This window comes from Puma concolor, chromosome A1 (assembly GCF_028749965.1).
Source record: "Puma concolor isolate L17-30 chromosome A1, mPumCon1.1.hap2, whole genome shotgun sequence".
Taxonomy (NCBI): Eukaryota; Metazoa; Chordata; class Mammalia; order Carnivora; family Felidae; genus Puma; species Puma concolor.
In genome coordinates, this window is record NC_141667.1 from 82,346,635 (window position 1) to 82,374,507 (window position 27,873).

Here is a 27,873-nt window from a genome sequence, read left to right on the forward strand (position 1 = left end):
GTTGTAAAGAATATGGGGAAAAAGAATTTATGTACCATCTGTGGCAGAACAAATTGGTACAAATGCTTTGGAGAAAAATACACTAATACCTAGGAAAGCTGCAAATGTGCACATTAATTAAAGTTCTGATATATCCTTCAGACCCAGAGAAATTATTGTACCTTTGGCCAAGGGAAAGTCACAAAGATATTCTTTACTGCACTTTTTAAAATAGGGGGAAATGGTCAATAACCCCAATGTCCATAAACAAGGAATGGATGAATAAACATGGTGTGTTCATACAATGGGATACTATGCACCTGTTGAAATGAATGAACTAGATTTACATGGATAAATTTTGGAAACACACTACTGAAGACATAGGACCAAACTGAAGTTGTGACATGGTACATATGATTCCATATGTGTGAAATTTTAAGGCACAGCATAATACTATATATGTTCATGGATAGATACATACAGAGTAAAATCTGAAAACTTGCATGGGAATGCTTCCCAACAAATTCAGGACTGTGGGACTCTTGAGGGAGGGAAGGAGGAATGGGAAAAGAGATTGAGGAAGGACAGTATTAGATGCACTCACAATGCTTGATTACAAACGCCAAAACAAAAATGGTCTGAGGCAAATAAATAGAAGGCTAACATTTGTTAAATCCAAGGAGGTAGATATGTGGGTATCAGTTTTGTCTATTTCCTGCATGTTTAAAATCTTTAACAACAACAGTACAGAGGGATATGTGCCAACTATGAGAAGTCAGGCCTGTTTCTGGTGGCCACTAAACAGGTGCGTGCTCTCAGCCAAATCCCTTAGCATCTTCCAATCTCAGTTCCATTATTTGTAAACGGAGAGGAACAGCATCTCGCCCAGCCAGCTTCAGTGTTTAGAATATGACTAAATGAAATAATATATGTAAAGAGCCATTTCAAAAATTTTTTATAGCTAAATAATGAAAGAATTATTACTGTTTGCATGTTGACATGTAAAAAATGAATATCCATAAAAAATAATAATACTAGTTCAGGGGACTGATATCAACACGTGGTATATCTATTCTATGGGTTTTGTATTGCTGTTTTGACTGTACTCATCATCTTATCCTGCTCTGGAGGCTTGACAAGGAGAGAGAGAAAATGAATCCCATCATGGCTTCCAACTCTATCCCCTAAATGCTCTAAGGATTTGAAAGAGTAAAAGCACAAAGGTCAGCCAGCAACCAGTGGGAGAAGAACACACTGCATGTAAAGATGATATTTTAGGAAATGTCAGTTTAGTGAAAAAGACTGCTTGGCAAAGGAACACAACACTTGCTTCTACTTAGAGCTTTAAAAAATTTATTTTAAATAATAGCATTGGCAAAAATATATGAAGTGAAGAAAGAACAAAAGAAATAACTTTTTGCCTATGTATTCTTCTCAGTGAGGCTCCTCTTAATAAATGAACTCTCCTCAAAAACATTTGCTAGATAGAAGCAATTAAGGCCGAAGCTCTATCCTCTCTTCACTAATTAATTATAGCAAATGAGCCTGTAATGTGCATCATAACAACTTAATAAGCTGGGCCAAACTATTTTAGATTCTGCTATGCTAGTATTTCATCATTGCTGGGCTATTTAAATTAGGTAAGTACTATTCAAACATAAATAGCTTTTGAATTACCTGTGTCCTTCAAAATAAACTCTATGTCTTGAGCAGATGTGCTATTTATGTGGAAGGGGTGACAGCATCGAATGACCTAGAAGGGAAGACCGGGAAAGGAGGAGGAGACAGGACAAACATGTGAGCTCACATAAACTATCATATTCAGTAATATAATATCCATCCCCCCTGCAGCATATCACACTTGCTGACCGGATGCCATTCCAACAAGTTTTTCAGTATTTGTTGGACCTGAACAGTGGAGACTCCGATAGCTACGTTAGCCTCTCTCTTTTGACATCATTTGTTACGTTATCAATTCTCTCCTCAAATGTCTAAGTGAACTTGGATCAAAGGGTGACTAATACAAGCTCTTTAGCAATGTCTCTGCTTTTAATGAAACTTTAAAGGCAGTTAATGACTCACTGAGTCAATGAATAGACTTTGTACATCTGGGGATGAGTTAAAATATGGCTTACTGTCAATGAAAGAGGCGAAGACCCCAGACCAGCTGTGAATTATCTCAAACATAATTATCTGAAACTTTAAAGCGCTGGTTTCTTTCAAATCAAAGGTCATTGTGCCTTCCAGGTAGTTAACATCTGCTACTACCTCAAGGTGGTAATAGACTAACTTCAGCAAAAGTCAAACAGATTCTCATCTCTCCCTCCTTAAAGCACAAAGAGTTCATTGCCGATGATGGTATAACTCAGGCAATTCCAGAAGGGATGGAGAAAAGAGGGTGGTGTCAGAGAACAGGTCTAGGACTCAAGCTAGATCCATCAGGTGGTCTCTTCTGTGGACCCTTCACTCCTGTTCATCACTCATACCAAGTTTCTGTAGGACATACAGCTAGAGATTTTCACCATGGAGTGGAAAACACAGTGTAACAATTCTCTCAAAATGTTTTTGAAACATGAACCATTTAGAGGCAGAGGGAAACATACCAGTTTGAAAGACCAGAAAAAATTTTAAAAGCAAAGGCCAGTGACCAGGAGAAATAACTGTCTCGTTTCCTCTTTGTTTGTTGTCACACCCATCATCTCCATGAAGTAATGGGTGAAAATGGACACACACGCACACACACACACACACCTGATATTGGATCTAAGGACAAATTTTATAATGGCAGAAACTGTATTTCAACACATTTTTTGATGTTCCAAAATACATTTTACCCTCAAATTTGTGATACCCTAGGACAAGAAGTAAATATATATATCTGTGTATGTATATACATGCATATATATACATATATATACACACATATATATATGTATGTATATACACCCACACCTTTCAGGAGTTATTCTTTCAGTAAATTTTTTGGGCAGAATCAGGACTGAACTGTAAAACTGGGGCTCTAACTCATTTCTTCTCTCATGATTTTCCTCTCATTTCTTCCTCTTCCCTATGCAGGACCTATGTTAGCAAGTCCTTGATAAGATGCCAAAAGATAAACATTTCAAGTATACATCTATTTCTTAAAGTCCACTCCAAAATCTCAAATCCTCCAAAACTCAAATGGTATGGCAGTAATGATAGATGGACAGACATAGGGATGAGAGAGTAGACAGTCGAGCCGCAATGCCCAGTATATCACAAGTGACGAGAGATCTGCATTGTGTTCACGCTTGGTCAATGCAGTAGCACATTCAAAGGCATTCAAGCCCTTGAGAAATCTGTTCCTTGAATTATACATTTTTATAAAAATATTCTCTGTATAGAAAAATAACTAAGCAAGCAATTTGGAAAGACTTGGGATCAGTTTAAATCCCATCGATGCCTCAAAGGACATGACGTTTCAGTCAGCAATATACAACCAACTAAATTGTTTTCTCCAAAAAGGAGAGCCAGTACTTTTCTTTTTTAATGTTTATTTATCTTTGAGGGAGAGAGCAGGGGTGGGCAGAAAGAGAGGGGGACAGAGGATCTGAAGTGGGCTCTGTGGTGACAACAGCAAACCTGATGCGGGGCTCGAACTCACAAACCATGAGATCATGACGTGAGCCAAAGTTGGCTGCTCAAGTGACCATGCCACCCAGGCACTCCAAGAGCCAGAACTTTTTATATACCTTTGTCAGTCATTGTCAGGCAATAAATACACTAGGTATTTGCTTAAAATAAGAAAATGAGGACAGGGCCAGACAACCTAGCTTATTTTATTTCTGTGGTTCCTACTATTCTCTAGCCTTTCTTTTCTTGGCTGTCACGCTGCCCGTGTGGTCTTTAGCAGAGCCCAGAATGCTCCAATAACTCTGTTAGTTTAATGAGTTTATCCAACTCACCTAACCATGGAAGGCTTCTCTGAAGTTCCATGACTGTACTTCACAGAAGAGCTTGGCAGCCTTGAATTCCAATAATATAAAAGGCCTATTAAACAATAGCTCATTTGATTTAAATCAACTTTATCAATGTCATATCAACTCTAGAACAGCATTGTCATTTAGAAAGCAAGTTCCATCAGGGTGGGTTCTTCTCTAGGCTTGTTCCTTCTCTTAGTATTAAGGCTGACTGCCTTTTGAGGAAGATATAATTGATATAAAATATTTTCTCTCATCCAAAGACTTACATTAGTTATTCAAATTCCAAAATGACTATGCATAATCTTCCTTGAATCTGTTCACACTTACTATATATCAGGTTATTTAATTTTAGTGAAATCTTCCTCTTGTTTTGAGAGAACAAATGTTGTTCACTTTACTACCAGGTAACAACAATTTAAGAAAACAACTGTATTAGATTAGCCTAAAAGGAGGGAACTTATTTCCCCAATGACATTATATTGGTTAAAAAAAAGGGGGGGGGAGGGGCGCCTGGGTGGCGCAGTCGGTTAAGCGTCCGACTTCAGCCAGGTCACGATCTCGCGGTCAGTGGGTTCGAGCCCCGCGTCAGGCTCTGGGCTGATGGCTCGGAGCCTGGAGCCTGTTTCCGATTCTGTGTCTCCCTCTCTCTCTGCCCCTCCCCCGTTCATGCTCTGTCTCTCTCTGTCCCAAAAATAAATAAAAGTTGAAAAAAAAAATTAAAAAAAAAAAAAAAAGGGGGGGGTATGAAAATAGCTAGAGAAAAAAATAGGATAAGAAATTTGTTTATATGTTATTAGAATAATCGTGTTAGAACAAGTGGCAAAAATTACTTGTATATGGCCAACGAATACAACAGGTGCTCAACTTCCATAATCACTTAGAAAATGCAAATTAAACCATACTGCATCCTGGACATATACCAGAATGCCTAAAATGAGAAGATGGAAAGGAACAAAGAGAGGCACCATAACTCTCATACACTGCTGATGGACCAGAGAATCAGTGCAACTACTCTGGAAATCTGTTTGGCAAGTTATCTATTTAAACTGAATGCTCACATATCCTATTATCTGACAGCTCCACTTCTAGGTATATTCCCAACAGAAATACATATATACATTCACAGAACTACATGTATCAGATTGCTCATAGCAGCAATTGTAATAGCCTCAACCTGAAAGCTACCCAAACGTCCATCAACAGTTGAACGTATAAATATATTTGAGTTTATTCACACAGTGGAAAACACTACAGTTATGAAGGTAAACGATCTACAGTTACACCCAACAAAATGAATGAATCTCACAAATGTTGTGTTAAAGGAAAGAAGCCAGACATAAAAGCCATACACATTCTATGATACCATTTATACAAAGCACCAAAACAGGTGGAACAAATTTATGCTTTGTTGATGTTATTTGTTAACACTGGTGTGAAGAGGAAGTCAGTGCTCAGTGAATAGGAGTGCTTGCCATCCTCTATGCTTCCATGATCTCCTGGTGGGAAGCCCTACCCCAAACACTACACACATGCTAAAATTAAGACAGGTTTCCAAGTGAATTCTGATGTTGAAGCACATGACAAGCAGGCATGAAACCGTGGAGATGTACTTAATGCTGCTTCTAGTGGACAGAAGGACTGTGGGCTCCCCATCCCCCCAACACAGATGCCCTGTGACCCTTACTACTAGAGAAGTTTCTCTTTAATTCTTCCATTTCTATCCCATCAAAGCACAGAAAAATACTTTGATTTAGGCTATGATTAGAAAAACGTGTTGGGTGTGATGTGGTGGGGCCAAGGATTGGCAAGGTGGGTGTGGGGGGGGGGGGTGTACAAGAAGATGAGAAGACTTATTTAATGCATTTGCCAAAAACTATTATAGACATTTACTTCACACATAACACTTAAGGGAAGTTGCAGGTGGAAGTCTCCTTTCAATTTGTTTAAACTCTTCACAAACAGACCACATAAAGGCTAAGAAGATATAACAGAGGCTACTGCTGCAACTGAATACAAGTTACAACAAAGATAGCCCAACACATATTTAATGATGTGTATAAAGCTACTTGTGCTGAGTAATAATGGCAAATGGTACACATAAGTAGTTAAATAAGGATTATTCTTATTTGATCAGGTCTTTCTTATTTTTCTCTTCTTTTTATTAATTCTACACTTGTAATTTATTACATGGCAGGGACCTTTTTTTTTCCTTCTATCTTTGTGCCCCTATGACAGGAGCTGGTGCAAAAGGTTCTCAACAAATGATGTTGAACAGAAGCAATGCCAATATAGATTATTTATCTTAAAGCTCTTTCTCTCATCAGCGTTTCCTAAACTCTACCCATCCACAATGGCTGTGACAGAAGCCTTCCTAGGACCCCTTACCACAACTCTTCTGTCTTCTTTACCTTCTGACACTTTTTCAAGTGCTTATTACTTACCATCCACAACACCCACCCTTTTCCACCTACAATACTCACCTACCTAGTGCTCTGAGTTCAAAAAGTCTGGAATCAACAAAACTCTATGATACAGGCAGATGACCAATCAATAAGGGCTGTGCTTCTTAGCCCTGCCTGCACATTACAGTCCCTTGGGAAACTTTAAAAAATACTGATGGTTGGACCCAACTCTCAGAAATCCACATTCAGTTTGTTTGAGTGAATCTCTGGCAGCTGAGTTTTTAAAAGTGCACCAGTTACTCCTGATGTAGCCAGGGCTAAGAACCATTGCCTAGATGATGAACACATATTCACTAGACATGGGTAAGAACCATGAACAAAGGAGAGCACAGGAGAAAGGACCATAAGTATGGACTCTGGGCATCTTAAGAAATAAAGGAAGAGATGTAGTAGGGGTGGGGAGATAACCAATTCAGCAGAGGTCTGGTATGGCAGAGTTTGGGCTTTAATGAAAAGAAACTGACAACTCCCTGATATATCTCTGCTCAGTCCTAAGCAGTTACTAATATGTGAGATTCTTTCTGATGGTTCTATTCAGTGTATTTAAGTCCCAATTTTTTTCAATGTTCATTTATTTTTGAGAGATATTGCAAGCGCAAGCAGGGCAGGGGCAGAGAGAGAAAGAGAGAGAGAGAATCTCAAGCAGGATCCACGCTGTCAAGTGCAGAGCCCGATATGATGTTCAAATTCACAAACCGTGAGATCATGACCTGAGCCAAAATCAAGAGTCTGACGCTTCAACTGACTGAGCAACCCAGTGGACTGCAAGCCCAATTTTAATCTGGTGAAAAAAGGAAATAGAAAGGACAGAGCACATGTTTCGAGGAGTATTTTAGTAGTTGTCATGATTGCTTTTATTGTGAATTTTGGTTTCTAACAGTAAAGACTACTTTCCCAAGTAAATTTCAAGTGCAGGCTTTAGAACCAAAGAAACCTAAGTTTGAATGCTGATTTGATCTTTTTTAGTCACAGATCTCAGACAATTGATTCTCTGGGACTCAGTTATTTTCAGTCTATTAAATGGGGATGATAAAATCTACCTTGTGAGGCCTTATGAAGATCAAATAAGATAATAAAAAAGAATGTTCCTGACAGTTTGAAGATACACAATATTCTTTACCTTCCCCTCTAGATAAGACCTATCTTTCAGACCTGTATTGTCTAATATGATAGCCATTAGCCATGTGTAGCTCTTTAAATTTAAATTTTAATTAATTAAAAGTATTTACAATTAGAAATTTAATTCCTCAGTTTCCCTAGCCATATTTCAAGTGCTCAGTAGCCACATATGGTCAGGGATATCTACCTATAGTTTATTGGACAGCACATTATAGGCCATTTCCATCACTGCAGAAGATTTTAGTGAACAGCACAGCTATACTACCAGAGCTCACTTACATGCAGCTACATGAGATTCCATCCATAGAATTCACTGGCCAAGCAGAGAGGTACAGAGCTAAATGCTTCTATCAGAATATTCCATGAGTAACACACCTGCTTTTTCTTGGTGTTCACTTCCATAAAGAATGGGACATAAAAAGAAGATGTTGAGAAATTTGAAAATAAGCCTGGCTTACTTAGCAATTGTGCTGAGGCTGAGCAGGTTATGTCAGTCTTTAGCTTTGCAAAAGCAAATAAAGCCATCCAGGGTTGTCAAGCAAAGGCATATTTGCCATCAATTTATTTATTATTCATACACAGCTTCTAGGCACTGTACTGGTCAACTTTGAATTCATTTCCCTGGCAACCTGGGATAAATTAAGCAACATGACAGAGTCATGAGGCAGGGAGCCTTTTGAGAACATCTTAACCCATCATCTCAGACTTTGAAGTTGCCTTTTATCTTAGATACTATGCCTAAACCAGCCTGCCAATGTGTCATCTGAGGCCAACAGTCTCCAGATCACTAATTCAGGTCATGACTTGTTTAAACAAGAAAAGCAAGAATGTGATGGGTCACAGGGTGTGGTTGTGCAGGCTGTGCACTGCACAACTCCATGGAGTGTCATTTACATAGTTATCATAGATTTGAATATTCATTCTGACAATTTGCCCAGAAAATAGCAATAGTGTCTTAAACAAGGGTTTAACTTTTTTTTTTAACTTTCATTAAAGTTTTGTATATATTAGCCACGGGGTAACTGGGTGGGTGGGTTGCTTTAAAGCAGAAACAAACAAAAAAGTAAATATCCTTAATCTAGGGGTAATTCAGCAATGGGGCCGAAGAATGTTCTGGATATCCATAGCAGTCTTTGTTCCAAAGCTGCTGGAAAAAATCTGCCTCTTGATTAACAAAACTGGACCTCAACCGCTGGATTTAGAGATATTCACTGGTTCTGAACAGGTTTTAGCGCTGACACAGTGGTTCTCAAGCCTGGCTCTACAACCACTTAGGGAATTTAAAAAAATACTGTATTCTTAGAAACAAACAAACAAAAATGCAAAACAAAATCACAAACTTATAGATACAGGGAACAGACTGATGGTTGCCAGAGGCGAGCGGTAGGGGGTAAGGAAAATAGGTGAAGGTGGTCAAATTTCGGATTGTGAAATCAATAAGTCACGGGGATGTGACGCATGGTGACTACAGTTACTAACCACTGTATTGTATATTTGAACATTGCTAAGAGGTTAGATCCTGAAAGATTTTATCACAAGAAAAAAATTGTAACTATGTATGGTGATGGATGTTAAATAGACTAATTGTGGTGATCATCTCATAATCTATACAAACATCAAATCATCATGTTGTACACCTAAAACTAAAATAATATGGCAATTATATCTCAGTAAAAAAGAAATACTTGATTCTGAACTCTACCTCAAACCAATAAATGAGAATCTCTGTGGGTCCTGGGTACCAGTATTTTGTAAAAGTATACAAGGTGCAGCACTATGGATAACTGTTCCTCCAGCAGATGGAAAGAAGAGGAATCTGATATCCCCAGTCTGGGCAAGTTGTTAAAATGGAAGAAGATCTCTTAAATGTATTTTATGGAACTTTGAGTCAGTAGAAGCAAAGATAAACTGAAAGGAGACATTTTTGAAAAGTAAGCAATATGATCTGGTATTCATGATTGTGGAGTGGGTCTTTATCATTCAATTTTAAACTTTAGAACTGTACTGCAAATGTAAAGAAGTAGCATCAAACTTCATTGATAAGGTGTTATGGAGTGCTCAGGTTGTGCTTTAAGTATTTGAAGAAGCAGGGAAGTAAATGACCGAGAAGGAGAAGGGGAAGGCCCATTTGTGAATGAAAATGAGCCCTCCACTAAGTCCTTCATGCCAGAGGCTGGTGATGGCCTATAATATACCAAGTGCCCACTGACGTTCCCAGAAGGTGAATGGTCCAAAAGGAACAAAAGCTATAGTGTTAAGGCCTTTGCTTCAAGAATGTACAGAAGTTGCAAAATGCATTCCTGAAAGAATTCAGTAATAGGAGTTTCATGTGAATGAAACATGAGGTTGCCATGATATTGCTCAGGGTCCTTATGTAGCACATTTACATACAGGTCCACAATGATGCATCAGTGGCCAGAATCTGCCTACTCATGATCATATTCTACAAAGCCGTTGCAAGTTCCTTTACACCACTTTGTGTGGAACGTATCACACATGTCTTGTATTATGTTCAGTTGGATACCTATCAGCAGATGGCAGGGAGCATACTTTGTGCACTGCTGTATTTCTCCGGGTGGCTTGCACAGCACCTTCCACATGGTGAGAAACCTGTTAGAGAACTGTGAAGAACAGATAAGCAAAGAACTGACCAAAGGAAAAGCAGTGTAATCATTTAGTTCTGGAGTCAGCAGTTACCCAATGAATCAATAAAGAACAGTGCATGAGATTGTTGCTTTGAAGAATGCTACCAAAAAAAGAATGAGTGGTGGGGCTCTTAGGAGAAGACCCAGGAAGAGTGTCTTCCACCATCCGCTATCTCTATCTGGCTATAAATGGCAAGCAATCCTTAACAACCTTTTAAGCAACTAGTGAAACATCAACACTAAATTCAGTAATCTTGCCATTTCTTTTTTTTTTAATTTTTTTTTCAACGTTTATTTATTTTTGGGACAGAGAGAGACAGAGCATGAACGGGGGAGGGGCAGAGAGAGAGGGAGACACAGAATCGGAAACAGGCTCCAGGCTCTGAGCCATCAGCCCAGAACCTGACGCGGGGCTCGAACTCAAGGACCGCGAGATCGTGACCTGGCTGAAGTCAGACGCTTAACCGACTGCGCCACCCAGGCGCCCCAGTAATCTTGCCATTTCTATCACAAGATATCACAACTTTCTTTAACTGTGAAGTGGACTCTAACGGATATATTTAAATTTTCCAGGTGGGAATCTTTCCCTTTTTTAACCCAAATAGATGTTTAACTTGCTGATGTTCCTCCATGTAACATACAACATATTTAATGAGAAGCCAATAGCTATAGGGATCTCCCTACACTGGGAGTAGTGAACTTGAAGCATAGTAAGCCATGAGCCAGGATCCTTGTAAACTCAGATTAGAGAACAAGTTAATTTTTCCTGTCGCCCTGGACTTTTCTTCTTCATGAAGACCTGCACCTCAGCCCAGAAAAGAACAGCTCACTGAGAGCAACGATCCACACAGCTGCTACAGATGTGTTCCTTCTGGCAGTGCTACACATGCTGCCACCGTGTCCCTCTCCTGTCTTACAATCAATCAAGGACCATGTGGGATGCCTGTCCCGAGCATGCACAATAGAAAAGAAGACAGCATCAGACAGCACCATGTCCCCCACATGGGAAAGAGGCCATAATCATGTTATCAATTAATCAACCAAAAGTACTGCATTCCTGATGCCCCACATCTGTGCAAGCCCTGCCTGCTGCTGGTTTCTCTGGGGGAATACTGCAGAACATTCAGACCAAAGATTAGATCAAATAGTAACAGGAAAATAACAAGGAGGTATGTATATATTTCAATCACCTATACTGGCTTTCAAAATGGAGCAGCTCGTTGTACATCCAAAGAGTATCCTATGAAACAAACAAGGACAACCAAGCTGCTTGGGAAACAGAAAGATATCTTACTCATGTTTGTATCCCCAGAGTGTAACATGGTGTTCATGTTAAGTATCCACGATAGGTATCCAATAATGCTTGCTGAATAAATGAATGAATGAATATCTTACATGAAGATGGAATCAGAATAGCCCTTAAAACTTAACTACCTATTATAGCCTCCATGTAAAGCACAACAGCACTAAAATTCTGTGGATTTGGCCACTTGATATTACTACCTTGGCCACAGCTAATCGGTCCAGAGATTTGTGCTAAGGCCAAAGGATCATGTATAAAAGCCAAACTGCTCTGAGGCACTTTGGTTTAAGACATCTCAATAAAAGTGCCCCAGATTAGATAGTGGCCAGCAAACTCCATTGGATCCTCTCTCTCAGTGAGTACAAACACGAGTCGCACAGAAGAGTGGGTCATGGGCCCTGCTCTTAAATATGGCATGGTGATGGGCTTCTGGAAGACCAGGGTCCAGAGAGGCTGACTGCCAGTTTATAAGGAAGCCTATCACTCCAGGCAGCTTTTCCCTAACCGTGTTCTAGAAACAGAATTCTGAGAGATGTAAGTAGAGACTGCTTGATAATAGTCTGGGAAATGCTGAATGCCATGTCCTTTCTTGATTAGTCACAATATCCATTTGCACATTTAAGTCTCTTAAAAATCTTGCTACAAGAAGAGAGAAAGAAAGAAAGAAAGAAAGAAAGAAAGAAAGAAAGAAAGAAAGGGAGGGAGGGAGGGAGGGAGGGAGGGAGGGAAGGAGGAAGGAAGGAAGGAAGGAAGGAAGGAAGGAAGGAAGGAAGGAAGGAAGGAAGGAAGGAAGGAAGAAACTTTAATCCTACTTAGCAGAGGGCCCTGAAGCCTTTATGTTACAGCACATGTAACTGCTAAAGTGTAGGGTAGGATACCTGATTTGAGAAATGGTGCCCTAAAGTGACCTGGGTGGATCTTTCCTCATAACTTAAGTAAGTCTAACTAAAGTATTGCCTTAGTTATGAGGCTTTAAAATATTATCCCCAGGAAATGAGCCTCCGACTTGTAAGAAATAATCCACAGCCTTGGTCAAAATTAGACCGAACTCTTTTCTATAAAGCAAAGCAGTTGCTCAAATTGTAACATGAGTCAAAACTTTGGGTTCCAAAATTTTTAAGACTTCATGACTTCATTCAGGAATCCTAAAAACAACTGTGGTCATCATCCATTAAAAATGCAACTTTCACAGTGTTCCACAGACAGGGAGATAAAAGTCCTTCGAACTGATTTATTTTCATTAGCGCCTTGCCAGTAAATATGTAAACAATTTAAACCAGGCAAACACACATGCTGAGCATAATAAAACCCATCTTAATTGCTGCTTTACCAAGGAAAAGAACTCTGAGTACTTTGCCCAATAAATAAATGATCTATGATTCTTCTTGTCACTTTTCTTCTCTTCAGTAAGTTTAATAAATAAAAGTGATGGTTTTGGAAAGTTTTAGGTCAGCTCTTCCAATTGTAACATTCCTTCATTTAAATATCACCACAACATTCCAAACTTTGAAGCAAAAACTGTTTCCTACATTTATTTTGACACATATCATAAAGCAGCACTGATAAAGCTCAGTCCATCAGCTCTGGCTGGAATTTTCCCTGATCCATGCCTGCTTTTTACCTTTTACTTTTTTTCAGTTCCTTCCTTCCTCTCTCCAACCCTTACTCTGCCCCAGATTCTGACGCATTAAGCCCCTGGTAGGAAAATGAATTTTGTTTTTTAATCGTTCGATGCCTGCCACATAAGCTACAAGGAAATGCATTTTAACTCATCTAAAAATTCTAGTTAGGATCATGAATAACTGAAAAAGGCTTAGCAATGAGCAAACATGCCTCCCATAGGAGAAAAAAAGGTGAGAATGAACTCTAGTAGTTACAGGAACATAAATTTCCTGGTCTGTTAGAGATCAAAAACAAAATTAGTGTTTTAATGGAGAATTCATAAAGATAGAAGTAAAAAAACAAAACAAAACACCTGGGCGCCTGTGTGGCTCTGTCAGCTAAGTGTCCAAACAGCTCAGGTCATGATCTTGTGGTTCACAGGTTTGAGTCCTCATCTGGCTCTGTGCTGACTGAGAGCTTGAAGCCCGCTTGGGATTCTGTGTCCCCCTCTCTCTCTCTCTCTGCCCCTCCCCCATTCACACTCAGTCTCCCCCTCTCTCTCTTTCAAAAATAAACATTAAAAAAAAAAAAACAACTAAAAGAACAACCATCAATTCTCACTAGCTCCCAAAATAAAATAAAATATTCCTGAAATTAGAGTCTTCTCATCATTCAATGCCTACTTTTGGAACTAACAGAGTAACTCTGGACAAGGTTGTAATCACTGTCCCAGTAGTAAAATTCAAAGTAAATTTTATAAAATTATATATGTACATACATAGTACATGGCCAGCTTTCACTCTTAACAGCTACGGAGGCAACGATTCTTGAATTCAAAAACTGCTATTTAATGTGTCAACATGGTAGTAGGGATTAAATAAGAGGAGAATACAGTAAAGGTGACACATTTGTATAAGTTATTAGGATCAGTGAGGAGAAAGAAGAAAAGCCATCCAGAGGGAAGAAAACATGAGGCCAAAGAAGAAAACAAAAAGAATTTAGTTTCCATTCCTACTCCTTATAAACTGTATTAATATTCAGATTAAGCCCTTTATTGCTTCCACTTGTATTTCGTTTCTGAAATGAGTGATAACACAAAGCCACCTAGATAACATCAGAGCATACTAAGAGAGGAGAAAATATATACAGACGGTCACCAACTTTCAACAGTTGGACTCACAACTTTTTGACTTTTTGATGGTGTGAAAGCAACACACCTTCAGTAGAAACCACATTTTGAATTTTGAATTTTCATCTTTTCCCAGGCTATTGATATGCTGTACGATACGGAGCTGGGTGGTGGCACAGAGCCGCAGCTCGGGCAGCCGTGCGGTCGCGGGGTGAACAACCCAGACGCTCACAACCACTCTGTACCCGTTCAGTCATTCCGTTTTTCACATTCAGTAAATAGTCAAGATATTACATGAGATATGCAATACTTTATTATAAAATAGGCTTTCTGTTGGATGATTTTACCCACCTGTAGGCCAATATGAGTGCTCTGAGCACTTTTAAGGTAGGCAAGGCTAAGCTATGATGGTCAGTAGTTTAGGTGCATTAAATACATTTCTGACTTATGATATTTTCAATTTATAATGGGATTATTGGGATGTAACCCCATCGCAAGTTAAGGAAGATCCTGCAGTAGTTTTGTGCTTTGGAGAAAGGAGATGGACAGGGTCAGCACATGGACATTTTTGTAAAGTGGAAGGTCATTTCTATCTCTACATGCTCTTCCCAAGGTTTGGTCTCTCACCCTGAATTAGTTCAGAGATAAAACTATCTATTAACATTCAGATAAGGATTGGAGGCCATGGTAAAAAAAAAAAAAAAAAAAAAAATCGAGTTTATAGCAACACATTACTGATTTGATCCCACCCCATCCCATCCGACCTCGAGGAATTGCTGTGACTTGCCAGAAACGGCATTTCTCTCCTTTCTAGTGTGCGCATGTTTCCTAGCCTCTCGCATATAGTGTAAGAGGCAGGTAAAATGACATCGATAATGCATATAACAAAACATGAAATTTTATAGTATTCCTTTGAGATAAAATATACTGCTATAGCTTTTGATTTTAGATTTCAGATAATCAAGTTAGTACATTTCAAATACTTGCAAAAGAGAGAAATGCAACTTTTTCCGTTGAAAACTCCTTAATGTCCACAGCAATTATTCATTTGCCTGCAACTTTTTTTTCCTCCAAAGAATTTAATAGCAACAAAAGCAATAATGATAATAATAATTAGCACTTATGTACTAGGCACAATGGCATGGGCTTTACTTACATTATATCTTCCAAACTATAACAAAGGAACTATTATCATTTCTGTTTTACAGATAAGAAAATTGAAGCTTAAAGAGGTTAATGATTTACCTAAGATCACATGGCTCATAAGGAAGCTAAACAAGAATGTGAATTCTGCTCTTTAATTCTACTGCCCACACATCTTGTCCTGAAGAATTTGAGAAATGTAATAGGCATTACCACCTACCCATAAAAGGAGAGTACAGGCATTCTAATCATGAAATGTATAAGTGTTGAAGTTAATACACAGAGAAGTGTAATATATAGGAAAATGCATTCTAGGTAATTAGAAAATCTGACTCTTGATTTCAGCCCAGGTCCTGATCCCAGGGTCATGAGATCAAGCCTGGCATCAGGCTCCATGCTGGGTATGAAGCCTGCTTAAGATTCTCTCTCTCTCTCTGTCCCTCTCTCACTTGTACACATGTACACGTTCCTCTCAAAAGAAAGAAAGAAAGAAAGAAAGAAAGAAAGAAAGAAAGAGAAAATCTGATAAGTATTTAGAAAATTTGATACTGAACCCCTTCCATATTAGCCAAAAATTCCTAAAAAGGCCAATGAGGGTTCCCCACTGATTGTTTTAGGGCATCCATTTAATTTTTTTTTTTTTTAACGTTTATTTGTTTTTGAGAGAGAACAGAGCATGAACGGGGGAGGGTCAGAGAGAGAGGGAGACACAGAATCTGAAACAAGCTCCAGGCTCTGAGCGGTCAGCACAGAGCCTGATGCAGGGCTCAAACTCACGGACCATGAGATCATGACCTGAGCTGAAGTCGGAGGGCGTCCAGTTTATTTTCCTGAATACACACAGCTTTAATACAAAGGGACAAAGATAGATGGACAATCGAGGCTCTGGGCAATCAAACATATTTACATTCCTATAAATTTCATTTTAGGAAAAATCTACTCAAATATAAGCATCAGTTAAGTGTTTAACACATTTGACTTTAGAAACCTGAATTAAAAGCCAGGGTCACAAATGCAAAGCAGTTGTTTAAGTTAGGTGGGATAGTCATCCAAGTGGTGAAATTTAAGGAATACAGAAGACTCTTCTGCTTGAAATATTTTCTGTCCTCACCTGAATGTCTTCATCATACTTTGCCACACTTATGAGAATCTCTGTTAGACACTGATTTTGGAAATTCAAATGACAATATGAGCCCTTTATTCTTTAGTGCCAATTAGCATAACCTGATTATTTTGCTTTCCAACAGAAGTGGGAGTTTCTAGCCATTCTTAGCCCTGGTTGCACATTAGAATCACCTAGGGATATTTTAGAACAATGCCAATGTCTGGGCAACCTGGATACCAGGCAGCAGTATATTTTTCCAGCTTCCAAGGTGGTCCTAGTATGTGCCAGGCTTGAGAGTCACTAGTGTAGACACTCTATCTCCTGTAAAGAGAAAAAATGTTTACTAACCATGTTCACTTTTTCTGTGTTTTTAGCACTATATAGAAAACTCTCTTACAAAACTTAATACATAAATAACTCATTAAAATGTGAAACTTACCAAGAATTAACACTTAGCTCTCTCTGCTATTACCCACTCATCTATATATGGACAGTTGGGTTGCCTCCATATCTTGACTACTATAAATAATGCTACAACATAGGGGTGCATGTATCTTTTCCAATTAATGTTTTGTTTTCTTTGGGTAAATACCCAGTAGTGGAATTACTGAATCATATGGTATATCTATTTTTAATTTTTTGAGGAACCTCCATACTGTTTCCACAGTGACTGCACCAGTTTGCATTCCCACCCACAGTGCACCAGGGTTCCTTTTGCTCCACATCCTCACTAACACTTGTTCTTTCTTTCTTTTTTTTTTTTTTTTTAATTCTAGCATTGTGACAAGTATAAAGTGATATCTCACAGTGATTTTGATTTGCATTTCCCTGATGATTAGTGATGTTGAGGATTTCTTCATGTGTCTATTGGCTATCTGTATGTCTTTGGAAAAATGTCTACTCATGAGACCTTACTATTTGTGACAACATGTATGGACATAGACAGTATTATGCTAAGAGAAATAAGTCAGTCAGAGAAAGACAAACACTATATGATTTCACTTACATCTGGAATCTGAACAACAAAACAAGTGAAAAAAGCAGACTCTTAAATACAGAGAACAAATTGATGGTGTTCTGAAGACAGAGAGTGAGGAAACAGATGAAATAGATAAAGAGGATTAAGAGGTACAAATTTCCAGTCATAAAATAAATAAATCAGAAATGAGAAGTACAGCATAGGGAATATAGCCAATAATATTGTAATAATGTTGTTTGGCAACAGTAGCTATATCGAGGTGAGCACTATGTATAGAATTGATGAACCAATATGCTGTATACCTGAAACAAATATAACATTGTATATCAATTATACTTAAAAAAACATTTGTTGCAATACTTGTTCACTTGAAGAAGTGTACAATAGGGGCGCCTGGGTGGCGCAGTCGGTTAAGCGTCTGACTTCAGCCAGGTCACGATCTCGCGGTCCGTGAGTTCGAGCCCCACGTCGGGCTCTGGGCTGATGGCTCAGAGCCTGGAGCCTGTTTCCAATTCTGTGTCTCCCTCTCTCTCTGCCCCTCCCCCGTTCATGCTCTGTCTCTCTCTGTCCCAAAAATAAATAAAAACGTTGGAAAAAAAAAATTAAAAAAAAAAAAAAAGAAGTGTACAATACAAAGGTAAATTCTCATAAGTGATAGCAGAAACAGTTTCTTATAAATTTTTATATTCTCAGAATTTAGCACAATTCCAAGCATATAGTTAAGGTACTAAGTAAATGAGTAATATTTATTAAGTAGATGAATAAATGAATGTATGAACGAATGATAGTAACTGGAATTCATAAAGAATACAGCCTAATGATTATAAGGCAAAAACAAAAGGCATCCTTGGGCTTTCTTCCCTAAAGTTACTATTGCCTTTATGAAATTAGTAATCATATTCTTGGGGCACCTGGGTGGCTCAGTCAGTTAAGCGTCTGACTTGGACTCAGATCAAGATCTTGCGGTCCTTGAACTCCAATCCTGCCCTGGGCTCTGTGCTGACAGCTCGGAGCCCCAAGCCTGCTTCAGATTCTGTGTCTTCCTCAATCTCTGCCCCTCCCCCACTCATACTCTGTCTTGCTCTCTCTCTTTCTCAAACATAGATAAACATCAAAAAAATTTTTTAATCATATTTTTAATTCTATTTTGTCACTTCTTCCTTGGGTTTGATACTAAAACTGAGAAAAAAAAAAAAAAAAAAACTTCAGTGACTGTGAGTTAAAAATTCTGTTAGAGTCAAGTTAGAATATGGGAAGACCAGACACAACTTGCACTCATCCACCTATTCCTGGATTGTAGTTTTACATTTGATTCCTATTTCAGAAAGATGGGTGTTTGGAAACTACATAGATAATAGGTTGTAGGATTTTAACTCTAACCTGAAAATGAAGAAGAAAACAGAAGAAGGAATATAATCTTTAACTTGGCCTTAATATTGTCTGCATTCCTGGTGCTGAGATCATTTTATGCCTAGAGAGCCCAGATTCAACCAATGGATGCTTTTCTCCAAGTTTTGGGAAAAAAATTCAGTTACTGTACTGTAACTGTATAACCTGTACTGTAAAGTATAACCTATACTCATGAAACACAGGCAAGGCCCTTGTTACTACCACCACCATCTGGCTATAGTCGGCTATAGTAGCACCATAGTTGAGCTAGCTAAGTATGAGCTTCTCTGTAGCCAGAAAGGATATATTTGTTGAAGTCTGTTATATTCCAATCAATCTTCTTATTTCATCCCCTTTCATTTTCAGAGACCAGCTGCGAGTTCCCAGGACTCCTTGTAGAGTAAGCATGCATATTCTTTGGTTTTACTTATAGTTTTTCCCAATGAGTACCACTATGCTTTTGTTTCCCCTCTTCCAGTAAAATCTGAGATCCTTTGGACAGAAAGCAAGGTTGACGGCAAGGTGGTTAGATAAATTTTCTAGGTGCTATCAATCCCAGAAAGACTCTGTACTCTAGAATAATTTCTTAGAACATCTTGGCATTGATACACATATCACAAAGGACTTCATTCACTGACTTCTACCTTCCTAAAATGACCTTACCACTCTACCACTTACTCATAGGTATTTTAGTAAATCATACCCTTAGAAGATGGTTTTTGGATCTACCACATGTGTATGTTGGTTATAGTATAAAGCAGAAAAAAATCCAGGAAAGAGCAGACTTTCAGTTCTCAATGGGTAGGAAGCCTTGGTAAATATTAAGATTATTGACTCTGAGCTCAAATGAGTTGAATAAACAAAGTTCTGCCCAAGTTAGAACTGCTCTCTACTTTTTCTTTGGTATTTCAATTAATTGGTACCATTTTCTAGAAGTCAGATTTCCACCCAGACGTAGTCCCATTCTACCCTTCAGGGTCATCTAGTATCTAGACTGTTGCTGAAACAGGAAAACCAGACTTCAGAAGGAGACTTTTAAGAGAACATCCTGATGCAGACTGCCAGCTGCCTACCTTACATCTAGTCTACCCTTTTTTCTTATTGAAAGGATCCTGCTTTCATTCAGGATGGAATGAAACCTTGCTTGAAAACTACATTTCCTTTCCTCCCTTACATTGGAGTTAATCATGTGGCTTGGTTTTGCCCAAGAAGTAGAAGTTGCTGTTAATGTGTCCAAAAGAAGTCCCTAAAGGGGGAAGCCAATTCAGGAAGTATGCACCCTGATTGCATTAGGCCCTTCTAATTTTTCCTCCCTCAAGAATGAGGATTCAACAGCTAACCAAATGGTCACCTCCAAAATCTGAGAATGAGAATCACACTTACAGGATGGCAGAAGGTCCTGGAACCCTGAGGAATTTGCTGAGTCATCATGTTGCCTCTGGGCTCTCTAGTGCAGAATTTGTTTTATATGAGAGGAAATATACCCTTTTCTGGTTTAAGCCTGTTACTTGTGGCTAAATACAGTTTCTAAATGAAATAAGTTTGGTTCCAAAGTTTATAATGCATAACATTAGAGAATTTGAAATCATGTCGTTTGAGAAAGGTTGAAGTAACTGGGAATTTGTGTCTGCAAAATGAAGGATATGGAGAATGTAGAAAATATATTCAAATATATGAGCCACTGACATATGAAGAGACATAGAAGTCAAAGTAGGAAGGATGGGTAAAGGCAAAAGAAGCAGATTTTCAGCCAAACCTAAATGATCTTTCCAATAACCAAAGCTGGCTCCTCATGGATAGGGTTGCCATCACTGGAGAGGTTCAAGTATTACGATGAATGTCTGCTTCATGGAAATATGGTAGAGGAGATGAAAACACTGAATGAGACAGCTGGGAAGGGTGATGCTTACTTAAATTTCCACATCTAACCTAGAGAGTCTATGAATCTATGAGTTCCTAATACCCAATTTGCTTAAATACAAGAAATAATGACTGAACGCCTGTGAAGTAGGTTTTATTGCTTTGCTTTGTTTATTGTATTTACTCCACCTAAGATGTATGCCACTTGTAGGCCACTTCCAAAGTTAATTTTGGAGGTGTATTGTTTGTCAGAATTTTTACAGAGATTCACTTGCAGCTAGGACAATCTAAGCATTATTTATAAACACTTCTTACACCTTTACCACCTGCTGGGCACTGAGATTCATGCTTTAAATTGACTATCTATAATTTACAACAACCCTATGAGAAATGTAGTATTATTACTTCCCCTGTTACAGGAGAAAAATAAGGCAAAAGCTTAAATAATTTTTCAAGATCATATAGCTAAGAGTGATGCCAGAATGAAACTCAGCAATTAGACTTCAGAATCCCTTGATGAACATATTATACTCTATGCCTACTCCATATCTGGCTTCCAGAGGCATATCCGCATAAGGATCATAATAAATTTGCAAATGAATTACAGTAGTATAAAATCAACCCATAAACTATAAAGACAAATGCCCTATGTATTTGAATAGTTCTTTAGCAATACTTTCTTCTTTAACATTCAATGTCATTTTACCCTTATCTGTAAATATCACCCTGTGAAAAACAAATCTGGAATAATACACATTAAAATAGCATATGGAAGCTATGTGACAAAAGTCATTATTTAGTCCCTGGATAAATTGGTGAAGAGTTATGAGGCCAACCTTTCTCTACAAACAGCTACACTTACCTTTCTAAGGCAGAGAAGCCCCAACAGGAATGCGAATCTTCTTCCACCAATAAGTGAATAGAGGCCGACAAATTTAAAAATCTCAAAAGTGTAAGCAGGCAATAATTTTTCACAATAAATCAAAAACAAAATTAAAAAGCCACATGTCAATTCCATACCTGAAGAGCAAAACATCTCTTTTGCAAACAATTCAGACTCTTACACTGCCAGGTTAAAAATATGAATTGTACAAGTTGGCACATTACAATTATTTCATTGTAGATCATTGTTAGGATTTACAATTTGTCCTTTAAAGGCTGAAATACTTGATTAATTACTTAAAAGAAAAAAGTCACTGATATTACAACTAAACAAACTAAACTTTAATTATTAAGCACCTTTTTATTCTAACCCATTTCCATCTAGTTTTATTTTTAAGTCTTTTTTGAATGTTATCCTATTTTTCCACTTGTTCTAATATATTCTGATTCTGTCTTATTACGATTCTTGTCTTGATTTGTAATGATAAACTCAGGATTGGAACTTTGAAATCACTGACTTCCAACATGGCCAAATATATGACACATGTTTCATCTCCCTTTGGCACAAAAGCCTGGTGCATTCCGCTTCTCTCACCATGGATACCATTCCATTTAGTTCAGCCTGAACCATGCTGACTACAGACGTTGAAAGCCCAATGAGCTGTTAAAATAGTTTTCCCTCTCCTTACACTCAATCAATGTGCACCAAGAGATCAAGTAGCTAAATGAAATATACTTCATTTAGAATAGGTCCAAAAGCTTCAGGAGCAAAGGGGGAGAGAAAGAGAGAAAGACAGACTGAGAGAGAGAGAAGATTTGTAGAAATAAAGGAGAAGACAAGAATGCATGGTAATCTCTATCATATTTAGCAGTTAAGTTTATGGTGTTAATGGCAAAGAGCAGAAAGCCAGGAGGAAGCCCTTCTCACTGACTTCAAAGATATATAGATAAATAATTTGCTTTGGTGATCTGTCTCCTGGAATGAGGTGCCCTGTCTGTCATCACCAAGGGGCTACTGTGGGCTGAGCCTCTAAGCCAGGAATGTCATTCCTCTTGGACTCAAACAGCTGCTCTGTGGCACTGAACTCCTTGCCCAGGAGAGTAACCAGAGAAGTGGTAGTTTTCTTTGGAGATTGGGCATTAGTCCTTCTTTGCTCCCATAAGATAATCCAGCAGGTGCTTTTCTTTGCTCTCATTATCAGCAAACAGAAAAGGGTTGAATTTTCCTAAGCTACCAACAAGCCAAGAGTTTGTGTGGCTATGACAGCTGCCAAGTGATTTTCTGGGGGCAAAAATAAAATAACAGGAAGGAGAGAAGTCAAGTCAGCCCAGGATCCAGTATTGCTGATATCCTGAGAGGGAAGGAAAAATCAATGCTCTGACTGTTTGCTCCAAATTCCAACTAGGCATTTTCTACCTTTCTCTTGACCATGAGCAGGTTAAAAATGAATATGTTGGCACATGTGAACAAATGCTCACTCCAGGTTTTATGTTATAGACAATAACTCTTTAGTTAGTCATAACTAATCACTCCAACAACTCAGTCTTCTGAAACACAGTCATATACCAGTAAACAAAGTAAGCATGTAAACAAAACCTTCTGGGCAGCCAGAACATATGTCATAACAAAACTGTCCCAAAGCTGGGACAGTTACCCCAGGAGAGACAGCCAAACCTTTGCCCAGAATATGGCTCATTCTAAATAAGACCTGGTTCTAAAGTTTGGCTGTTTCATACTGCATCCTGCAAAGGTTAGCACCAGAAAAGCAAAGGGAGGTCCTGTCCAGGCAAGCGTACTGAGAGCAGTACAGAGGCAGCTTGCCCTCAAAGAGATGGAGTCAACGGTACCATACAACCCAAACGAGAACAACAACACAAAATAAAAATTGCAGGAGGGAATGATCTACCTACTTCTTCTTCAACAGCTTCCTTAATACAGTGCACTGCGCAGTAAAAGAAATCCTATTTTAATGACAATTCTGAATCATCAAGAAAAATACAAATGTTCAACACTTTGTTTCTGAAAGCAGTGGAGTTTTAATACTTTTTAAAATAAAGTTTTGGCACTTCAATAGATAAAGTTCCATTTTCTGGAACCTCCACTAATTACTGACATTATCATATGTCAACATCTATCTTTAAGGGATGTGGTCACTTTTCTAGCTGCCTAATATGTGGCCAGCACACAGCCAAGATGGAAAATGGGAAAGTGGATGAAAATGTCAAATTCAGATTACTACATGGTAAAGCTGGCCATTTTGGGGGGGTGGGGAGGACGGAGTCTTTAAAAAGGTAGATGCCCCAAACAGGGGTCTCACTCTTCTAAAACACGCTAGTGCCTATTCTCTCACCACACACAACAGCAACCGTGGTGCTAGAGCGAGGAGGGAGGGTCTTTTCTTTTTCACAAAGGACTTAGATTTGTAGCTTGGAATCCTAGCTGGTCTTCAGATTATTTGTTAAGAAGGCAGATTTCCAGAATCCACTCTTGGACGTGCTAGTTTGAGATATTTGGCAAGGACCCTAGAGTCTGCATTTTTTAAACCTCAGCCATGTTTAAAACCAATGATCTGGATGCTATGCTTTGGGAGACACTTAGAGTGCTTGGGCTTCTAGTTCAGCCACCTCCACCTAGAGGGATCTCTAATCCAAAGGGCAGTTGGTGCTGCTTCTTGAGATATGCTCATATTCCTGGCTCCCACTGTGGACACAGAGAGCTGAGTCTCCCATAGGAGCCTAGTAAGACTCCTAGCTAGCACCCTAAGGAGTTCAAAGAGATAAGACGGAACAAAGAACATAAAACTAGCCATAACTGTTTTTTCTATTATAAGGTGATGGATCTCCACTCACTATTACCACCAGAAAGTGTTTCAGAGGAAATAAAAAGGAAATTGGATACTTTACTATATCTAAACCAGTTATGAGAAAAATAAAGTTTTGTTCTTTAAGTTTTTTCAGGAAGCTGACACTGATGGTCAGACGTTCCAAGTGTAATCACTTTCAAATCTTCTGCCACTCTGCTTAATAATAGCACAAACTCACACTTAGGTACTGCTTAGCCTGTTTTGTCCCAAATAGTTTATTTGGGTATTCATACTCTCTGTCTGGCTTTGTTCTTTTCATCAGTTTAATTTTACACATAAATGCTATGGTCCCCTAGCTGCACAGATTTTTTCAAATACGATCTCATGTAGACCAAGTCTTTAAAATAAAATGAATCATTGATAATGAATTTGAATATACAAAACCATCCAGCATGGGTAGAATCAAAACCTGGTTATGCTTCTTTGGCAATTCAGCTTCCAGAGTGTCTACTCATTACCTTTATGGTTTTTTCCATTACATGAAAAGCAAACATTGATATCTCTGAGCACACAGAAAATTTCTTCTGCACAAACTAAGTAAGTTCTACTGGCAATGAGGCGGTGTGTTTAACCTCTTCCCTTCTATTACTTCACAGAGATAGAATATAGTGTAAGAATAAGGGAGGGAAAGTATTTAATTGTACACTTCTCTGCACAATTCTTATTATGAGTGCTAGAAAAGATAAGGATAAAGATGCTATAGATTTGTCTATAGATGCTACAAAAGTTTCAACACAATCATTAGGTTCTAGCTCCTTAGAGGTGGTGATTCTGGCTATTCACCTCTGGCACTATACAGTTATGCCCAAAACATTAACAACAGCATTGGTGTATTTGGGGCTGTATCCACTTTTTAGAAGTTTCCAGCCTTCTTTATCAAGTGACATTGTTTATATTCTTACTACATAGTAATACCCTAAATTAAGGGAACTAAAATTTTCTAGAACTTAGAAAGATTCCCAAACATAGCACAGTATGAATGTACATTAGATGAGTAGGGTAGATTGGGATTAGGGGAAGAAGGAAAAATAAGAGTTTTCTGGAGTCAACCGAAATAAACTGTGAGCAATTATCTGCACAAAAATGAGAAATACTTATTATCCTTGCCCTTAACTAGTAGACATATTTTGGATGTAATCTAAATAATGTACAAAATTCTCCCTTCTACATGCTAGTTTGTCATCCTTACTTCTTAAAACATACTCCCCAAAGCTATATTTATAATACATTTATGGAGAACTTACCCACATAGTCAGTCAATATATACTTAATGAAAGAAGGATAAACACCACGTAAAAATTACAACCTCACATCCCAAGCACAGAAACAAAGAATTTCACACTTTAAGAAAACTAAAATCTCTCATTTTACAGAGTACAGACTTTGTAGTGAGCAGAACTGGGCTAAAATTCTTGTTAGCTTCTAACAAACAAGTCTCAAACATTCAGCTCTGCCATCTATAAAATGGGGTTAACACTATTCGCAAACTTGCTGTAAAGACAAAAAATAATATCTGTAAATCTCTAAGCATAGTGTCTGACATATGATTTTCACAGTGTTGATAATGAGTTTTCTTTAAGAATACTACTGTGAGGGGCGCCTGGGTGGCGCAGTCGGTTAAGCGTCCGACTTCAGCCAGGTCACGATCTCGCGGTCCGTGAGTTCGAGCCCCGCGTCGGGCTCTGGGCTGATGGCTCAGAGCCTGGAGCCTGTTTCCGACTCTGTGTCTCCCTCTCTCTCTGCCCCTCCCCCGTTCATGCTCTGTCTCTCTCTGTCCCAAAAATGAATAAACGTTGAAAAAAAAAATTTAAAAAAAAAGAATACTACTGTGAGCAGAGTTAGTGATTTCCATCATTTTACATGTTCCAACTTGTTCCTGTATCAGATAATTATCCTATGACTTTATTACTTTCTTGGACATAATTTCTCAGAAAAATAAAGCACTATCTTCAGAATGAGTAAGATAATAAACTCCAAAATACAAATAATTTAAAACATTTAGAATATTACTTAATTCCACCGTTTGGAACTTTACTGAAATCTTGTCTCTATCAATGAAGATTTTTGGATTGCAAGGAACAGAAAGTTAAGTCAAAATACATTTATTAGAAGCATACAAGGTAGCTCATAGAATTGAAGGAAATGCTTTATACTCACACACTGGAGGACAGAACTATGTCACTGTAGGGATCAAGGTAGAGAAACTAAGGGACTATGTCTATGGCAATGTGGGCAGTACAGCTGGAATCATGTTCCCATACTTTGAGTAAAGGGGCACCTTATTTGATAGCCACACCAAAACAGGGTAATTTAACCTGGAAAAAAATCAGAGTAATTTAACCAAAAACAAACAAACAAACAAACCCAAAAACCCAAAAAGTTTAATCTTAGGGGCTGAGAAGACAAAATCCACAGATGTCCACTACATTTGATAAAGCCATATGCTTGGCTCTGGAGGATGCATGTCTCTATTTCTAGTTGGCAAAATATTTTCTATTAGTGATAAGTGCCAACTAGCATTTAGGAAGTCCAAAAATAAAATGCCTATGCTCCAGAAATTGAAGCTATACTTTATGTTCTATTATATATGTGGACAGGAATATAGCAATACTTAAAATAAGTATATGATTGCACACTGATTCCAGTTATTAATAAAATAAAAAATCACATGTATTTAGCAAAAAAATACTTAAAAGAAAATTTAAACTCAGTCAAGTTTAACTTTTCCTGACTCCACTAAGTCTAGGAACCATAAAGAGAGGAAATTCTTCCTCCATTACTCCAGGATTAGTGAGATAAACATTCTCCCAATCTCTTGTTAAGCCCCTGGTAAAATAATTCCTTCATTGATTTACTCAAATAAACAAGATTTCCACTGCCAGAGGGAAAAAGACCTTTCATTATCCTAAGTACTTCAATTTTCCAAAAACAATTCTGATGTCTGACCTGGAAAGGAAAAAAAGCAGTCGCTGCCGATAGATTATCATATTATAATGTGAGGTTCCTGTAGGAGGGTAGGAACCATATTTTATTGACCCTTATATCCGATGTTCCTAACACGGGGAGAGCACGTTGAAGGAATGCAGACAAAATTTATTTTACAAATGAAAGAGTAAATATTTGAACCTATTTCAAGAGCATTTTTTCTGATCACAACCTGATTGTCATTGTTGCCATATGAAGTATCTAAAAATGCGAAGAAACCTCATAGTTTTCAACATATAGAAAAATAATACAAAAGTCCCATAAAGACAGTACCTCTTAAGCTCAAGATGGTATTCATTTTTTGTTCAGCCATTAGCTTTTATTTGTTTGTTTTTTATATGTCTGCTATGTTCAAGTAAACAGGTGGCTGTTAAAGATCTAGATATGTAAATCAGAGCACAGGTGCCTTACACCTCCATTCTCAGATTTCCATTGAAATGTTCAAGGGTTATAAAAGACAAACGA

General features: G+C 38.2%; 1 long non-coding RNA gene across 3 annotated transcripts in view; it reads right to left on the reverse strand.

Moving 5' to 3' along the window:
* The window catches only part of LOC147584262 (uncharacterized), a 175,108-nt gene that overhangs the window by 42,677 nt on the left and 104,558 nt on the right, over window positions 1–27,873 (reverse strand). For 2 of the 3 annotated variants that reach the window (XR_015247185.1, XR_015247112.1), the window contains exons 7-8: window positions 16,679–16,770; window positions 1,657–1,732 (exon numbers count right to left, since the gene is read on the reverse strand). This is a non-coding gene — a long non-coding RNA (uncharacterized LOC147584262). The remainder of the gene's footprint in view (window positions 1–1,656; window positions 1,733–16,678; window positions 16,771–27,873) is intronic. The other variant, XR_015247146.1, reaches the window with a different exon arrangement.